The sequence below is a fragment of the Lathyrus oleraceus genome, chromosome 6, assembly GCF_024323335.1.
Source record: "Lathyrus oleraceus cultivar Zhongwan6 chromosome 6, CAAS_Psat_ZW6_1.0, whole genome shotgun sequence".
NCBI lineage: Eukaryota > Viridiplantae > Streptophyta > Magnoliopsida > Fabales > Fabaceae > Lathyrus > Lathyrus oleraceus.
The window spans coordinates 170,550,450-170,557,775 of record NC_066584.1 but is presented as its reverse complement, the minus strand read 5'-3'; positions in this window follow the sequence as shown (position 1 = coordinate 170,557,775).

Below are 7,326 nucleotides of genomic sequence, written 5' to 3'. Positions count from 1 at the left end.
ATTACAATGTAAAAATTATGCATGGTATGCACTTCCAAGCATGGCATTTGGCTTCTACATGACATTTTGAGTTGAATTGGAAAGAAAAACGTGTACTGTAGCATGCACTTCATGCACATGAGGGTGAATTCCCAATCTGCCATTACACTTGCATTTCACTAATTACCATTGCTTTTGGCTAAGTGTGATTAACAACTTCATTAATCCATCATATATAAGCATAAGCCTAACCGAAAATGGATTAAGAGTTCAGAATTTTTCAGATCTAGATTTTTGCACAATTTTCTCCATTGGAATTCTCTCAACTTTCCTTCGAGTTTCTTCACAAACCTTGCCTGGTCTTTGATTGTTCCATCATCCACAAGCATTTTGGAGCTGGATTGGAGCAGGATCAAGAGATTTTCGAGCAGAATCAAGAACTGTTGAAGCTAGCATCATCCATGGCAACTGTAGATTTGAGCAAGATCCAGGGCAATTGAGCTACAATCCATCATCCATTCATCTATTCAAGAATTGTAGAGCATCTGTTCTGACTTTACCAAGCTTGAAAACACTGAATCCACTTCTGCACTGCAATTCAGGTCAGGATTCGACTATCACCATTCATGAAATGTTGATGTGCTTTTGATAGATCTTGCCATGTGGAGTATGCTGAACTTTGTGTCGTGTATTTTCATCAAGAATTGAGTGAACTATGCTGATTTTAAGTTTGAAATGTGAATCTTCTTCTGCTCGATCTGTGCATGTTAGTAAGAATTAAGTGAAATTGATGCTAGATTATTGATGTGCTTGGAGAGACGAGTGCAATGGTGTATTGTTTGTTAATTTCTGGAACAAAATGTTCTTGAGTGTATGAAGGCTGATGAACACATGAAGAACTTAGGGTTTTTCTATTCCAGATCGTGTTTGATCTTTGCCTGGCCGTGTTTGCATGCATTTTTTGTTTAAGCTCATGCATTGGTTGCATGGATCTGGCGTGGCTGATTCATTGGTCCAGATTCATCCTCAGCGCCACATGTACTTAAGTGAAACGCAGCGTTTCACTTAAGTAGCGCTTCATTTGAAAACCAACGTGGTTCGAGTCCGGGCTCCAGCAGTTTCATATTTGGTTTTGGCATTTTTTAATCCTTTATGCTTCATGTTCACACCATGCCATTTCACATGTTTTCAATTTTTTCTCCATTTGAAAAATTCATAACTCATTGATGGATTGTCCAAATGAGATGAGATTTTTTCCATAGTATTCATCATGATCTCTAGTATTTTTTGATGATTTTTACAAAAATTGTGCACGCCTGGATTTTTATTTTGGCTAGGGAATGTTCATACATGTGTTTTCTTGATATGCCTTGCCATTTTCATTGTGAAATAATGATGCTTGATCCAATGAAGCTGAAAATTTACATGCTTAATCTAGACACTCTGATTGATCTTTTGGCTTTAAGTTTGTAATTTTAGCATGTTTGGTTGTTGAGATATGAGCTGATCATTGGAGGTGTGACAATGTGTGTCACACCATTTCTTGTCCAATTTGCTGATTTTATTTACCATGCCATATGACTTTCAATTAATCTGATTTTTTGCATGTTGATTCTTCTGGATGTTAAGTTTGATCATGAGTTTTTGTAGAATGTTTGAGTGCATTTCCAATTTGTTTGAGAATTTCTTTTCTGTTTGACCATTTGTGGACTTTTTGTGAGTCATGAATTTAGATGATTTGTGAAATTCTTGATGTTTATTGGATGAACTTGAAATTTTGCACATGTATTCTAGACACCTTGAAGTTTGCCATGGATTTGGTTTGAGTCATTTATCATGTGTGGATTCTGTTTTATGCTTGTGTGAAGTTGATGTATGAATTTGTGTCTTGTATGAGCTTGTTTTTCCTTGCCTTGACTTAGGGAATTTATTTGACATGCTTCCACTTATCCAAATGACTTGAATTTTGGTGTGATGATCCTTTGATGATTTCTGTTTAGCCATGATTTTTCTTGGGATTTATTGAATTGTTTTTGAGTTGATGTGGATTGATTCATTCTGTTTGGTTCTATGAGCTTTCAATTTACATGCTTTGTACTAAATGCTTTATGAAATGAAATTGGTGCATGATATGAATGTGAGATCTCTTGGACATTGTTCTTATTTGATTAAGCTTGATTATTGTCAATTTTCATGTTCTATTTTGGTTTATTGCTACCTCTTTAACCCTAGGCCTTGTCCTAGTGGTTAGTGCTTATGTTTGAGTTGTGTTTTCAGGACAAGAAGCATATGGCCTTGAGGAGTTTGATTCAATTTCTCATTTGGATTGATATTTGATTGATGTTGATTAACATTAAGTTGTTTTGTAGGTGGATTAGCTCCTTTGAGTTGAGCTTATGCTTTGCTTGATGCATTGCTTATTGTCTGTTTGTACAGTTAACTGTTGACTTCTAGTCTGTCTGTTTGACTTTTTGTGTTGTGTACTGATTATGTTGGATTGTTTTCAGGTACCTTAGTTGCTATAGTTCCTTTGTGAACTTGCTTTTGCTTTACTTGATAGCTTGAGCATTGAGGTATAATTTCTCTGACTCCATGTAGTCTGGAAGACCTGGCCTGTTATTTGGTCAGGCACCTGTCTGAAGTCCTCCTTAAGAGGCAATGCTTGTGATTGTTTATATTTGTGCCAAGCAGGAAAAGACCTTTGATAAGGCAATTGGCAGATACAAGAGATGTGCAATCCATCTCCTGCTATTCTGTTGAGTCATCCCTTTGCTCACACAACTTGTGTTGATGCATTGTGGATATTAACCCAAGATCTATGTTGAGTCAGTCATAAGTTTAGAAGGGTTCCAACTTTCTGAATCCACACTTCATTTGTCTAAAGCTCTCCTAGGCCAGGGATAAGAGCTGTGAGGCACACCCCTCACTTCCCATTTCATCTGCTTCACCCTAACTCTCAATGTTAGGGTTAAGAGCTAACATCACTCGATTACAGTTGGCTTGTGTTTCAAGGCCTAACCCTTGTGTGAGCCCCTTTTTGTGTATATAGTGTGTGCTATTTGTGATTGTTTGCTTTGCTTTGCCTGTGCTGTGTAAGATAGCTTGCTCCCTGTGCAAGTTAGATAGCAACCTTAACTTAGGGATGATATGCATGATAACATCTAGGCTCGAGTCGTAGTCTCCCTAGTTGTGTCTCCCTTTGTTATCTGGTTAGGCTAGTCCTTTGTCCCTGCGTAGGGGAACTACGTCGCCCTGATCCTCATACCAGATGAGGTACGTAGGCAGGAGATGAGCTGATCTCTCCGGGCGCCCTTTTGTTTTGTTTGTGTGAGTTGTTTCTCCTTTTCTGGTTGGAGTCCGATGTAAGTCCAGCGATTGGCATTCGGTTTCCAGTTTGCTTGTTGGAGTCTGACATAAGTCCAGCGATTGGCAGTTGGTTTCCTGTGTGTGTACTTGTTGGTTCGGAGTCTGATATAAATCCAGCGATTGGCATTCGATTTACATGTTTGCCCGTGTTGTGTGGAGTTTGACGTAAGTCCAGCGATTGGCAGTCGATTTCATGTGTTGTTTTGTCTTGCGTGCGTTAGCCGAGCTACGAGTGCTCTGATTCTTCTTAGTCCGAGAAGATACGTATGCATGGGATGCGACATCCTAGCGAGCACGTTCTCCCCTGTCCCGAACTACGTCGACTCTGATGTCTGTGCCTGACAGACTACGTAGGCCTAGGATGCGATATCCTGCCGAGTTAGTTTCTTTTGTTTTCTGTGTCTCTTTCAGACAGTGTTTGATGTTTGTTTGAGCAGCGTTTTAGCAACCTTTATCCTTCCTTTTGTGCGTGGATCCCATCGAGTACGACGGATGCGTAGGGGTGCTAATACCTTCCCTTCGCATAACCGACTCCCGATCCCATTCTCTTTGGTCGCGAGACCATGTCTTTTCCAGGTTTACTTCGAGCGTTTCCTTTCCCTCCTTTGGGATAAATAACGCACGGTGGCGACTCTGTTGTTTTCGTTTCTCGTCGGTTTTTCGCGTAATGCGACAATCCCCATCTGAATTCAACAACTCAAAGGCTGAAGTTCAGAAAACCAAGCAAAAGTCATAACAAAATGTCACAACATCATGGAAGCAGGAGGTTTAACCATCAGAAGAAGAAATTTCAAAGATGGAGATGCCACTACTGTGGTAGATTTGGTCATATAAAACCCTTCTGTTACAGGTTGCATGGTTATCCTAACTAGACCCCTCAAGTCAGACCTAAGCAGAAGGCATCTAAGCTTAATGCCCCCATCAAGAAACAACAATGGGTTGCTAGATTAGCTCACACATCTCTAAGGGAATCTACCAGAGAAGACTATTATTTTGATTGTGGTAGCTCAAGACATATGACTGGGATGGAGAACTTATTGGTAGATATACAACCTCATACTATCAGTTATGTGACCTTTGGTGATGGAGCTAAAGGAAAAATCAAAGGTGTTGGTAAGCTGGACAGTTCTGGAGTTCCATAACTAAATAATGTGGTGTTAGTAAAAGGACTAACTGCAAATCTCATCAGCATAAGCCATCTATGTGATCAAGGCTTCAATGTACAGTTCACTAAGGAAGAATGTGTTGTGAAGAATGGAGAAAATAAGGAAGTTATGAGAGGATCCAGATCCAAAGATAACTGCTATCTATGGGAACCTGAAGTCTCAAACTACTCCTCAATGTGCTCCTTAACCAAGGAAGAACAGGAAGTGAAGTTGTGGCATAGAAGACTTGGATATCTTCATTTAAGAGGAATGAAGAAGATCATATCCAAGGAAGCAGTTAGAGGAATCCCAAAGATGCTAATGGATGAAGGAAAAGTCAGTGGAGACTGTCAGGTGGGCAAGCTAACCCAGATGTCACATCCTAAGCTTGTACATCCTAAAACATCCAAAACTCTGGAACTTTTGCACATGGACTTAATGGGACCTATGCAGATAGAAAGTCATGAGTTATCCTCACCTAGTAATTCTCATCAAAATGGTGTAGGTGAAAGGAAGGAACAGAGTTGTGTATCATTATCCATTGCAGAAGCTGAGTACATAGCCTCTGGTAGTAGTTGTTCCCAATTGGTATGGATGAATCAGATGCAGACTGAGTACAATGTCACTCAGAATGTCATGACATTGGATGCTACTCAGTTTGAATATTTAAGGGGAAAGTGGGAATATGTCCTTCTGAGGAACTATAGCAACTAATGATGTTAGGAATGTACTGTTTAATATTTCAAAATATTAAACAATTGAAAGTGTGCTCTGATTGGTCTAAGGAATTCAGGAAAGTGTATGTGAGAGGCAAGTGTGTAAATTTCTCTCCTTCAGTGATCAACAAGTATTTGGGAAGGCCTTATGAAGCTCAACCTGAACTTGAGGTGACTGACAACAAAATTTGTCAAGTCATCACTACTAATCAGGCAAGGAAGTGGCCTCTCAAAGGAAAATTGGTGGCAAGTAAACTGAGTGTCAATTATGCAATGTTGCACGAGGTTGGATGCTGGCAGTCCTCATTGATGCCTGTTTGTAAGTTTTTGGGCTCTTAATGAGTTCCTTGGATGTGTTCATTATCTCAGCTATCACAGTTGTGTATGATGATGGTTTGTACTGCTTAACTATTATGTTTTAACATGTTTAATGTTATAACATCTTTCCTAAAATTCTCTGATAGACTAATTGACATTTATTTTGTCTAATTGGTCACCTTTGGTCAATTTTGACTAAAAAGGGGGAGAAGTGTTGATAAGTGTTGATGTGGAATGTGGAAGCAGTTGTGTATGTAGCTGAACTGAAGGACAACTATTATTGAAGGAAGTGAACAGGTGTTAAAACAAGAATGTTGTTCTGCTTACAGATGTCAAAGAGGATGTCTGATTTGGTGCATAGGTGTTGATATTGAAGCAGATGTCAGAATGACATTCTGGCTAGTACAGGTGCTGGAGTTACTGTTATTTGATGTATGCACAGATTTAAGGGGAGAAGGAGTACCCTTGTGCATTTGTGTGTCTTACTAGTTGCATCCTTAACTAGTAATTCTATTTTTGTTGCACAGATTTAGGGGGAGGAGAAGTACCCTTGTGTATGTGTGTATTACTAGTAACTATAAAGCTGGTAATTGTGTTGCTTCTGCTGCTGTTTAAACTACTATTATGTTGTTTAACTGCTGATAGTTTACCTTGTAAACAAAAAGGAAAGATATATGTTTTAGCCAAAATTTGCCAAAGGGGGAGCAATTTTGGTAAACACAAAGAGTGTTCACAAGATGTTATGTGTGATGTCTTAACATAAGATATCCTATGTACCTGCTGGAGTTCAAAAACATGTTCATGCAGTATTTGTTTCAGAATGTCATACACAAGGTCATGGCATCTGATATGATATGTACCTGCTGGAGTTCAAGAACATGTCCATGCAGAAGTGTTTCAAGAAGTCATACACAAAGTCATGGATTCTAATATTATTGTACCTGCTGGAAGTTACAAAAGGAATTATGGAATTATGCAGGAATTTTCCAGGATGTCAGACCCAATGTCATGACACCCTGTACACAGAACATTCAGTGTGAATGTTTGGTGTTTTGTGATTGCACACTTAATGGCAATTTGTGTTTGATTGAAGATCTGATTTGTGGCTGAAATTCATCACTCTAAAGCTGTGAAGCAAGAGTGTGTGTCTACTTGATCAAAGTTGTGAAGCAAGATCAAGTGGGTGTAGTCTTGATCAAAGCTGTAAAGCAAGATCAAAAGTGTGTCTTCTTGATTGAAACTGTGAAGTAAAATCAAGTGTGTGTTTCTGAAATTTGCTTGTAATTTTATTTTTGTTGGTCTGTAATTTTAAGTGTTGCTTTGGCAACATTTTTGACAAAAAGGGGGAGTAACACATGTGCCCCAGGACAACAGATGTGCTATGTGCTTGAACAGACATTGAAGATCCTCGAATCCAGAGGTTGTGCTGCAGCTTGATGTTCACCTTCTATGTGTGATGAGTGTGAGTGTGTTTATGTTTACTATCTGCATGTGTGCTGCTGTTTAAAGTTTCTATTTAACTTCTGTGTGTGCTGAGTGAGTTGCTGTTCTGAGTGTATTAGCTATGAACTCTGCTAGGATGTGTGTTTTCTGCTGCTGTGAACTCTGTTGTGATGCCAAGTTGTTTTAACCAAAAAATTTCCAAAGGGGGAGTTTGTAGATGTTTGATTGGCTGCATTTTGTGTTAAAACACTAACTGTACTCTGATGTCTTGACTGATGTCATGACATGCTTTGTAGATGCTTGATTGGCTGCATTTTGTGTTAAAACACTAACTGTACTCTGATGTCTTGACTGATGTC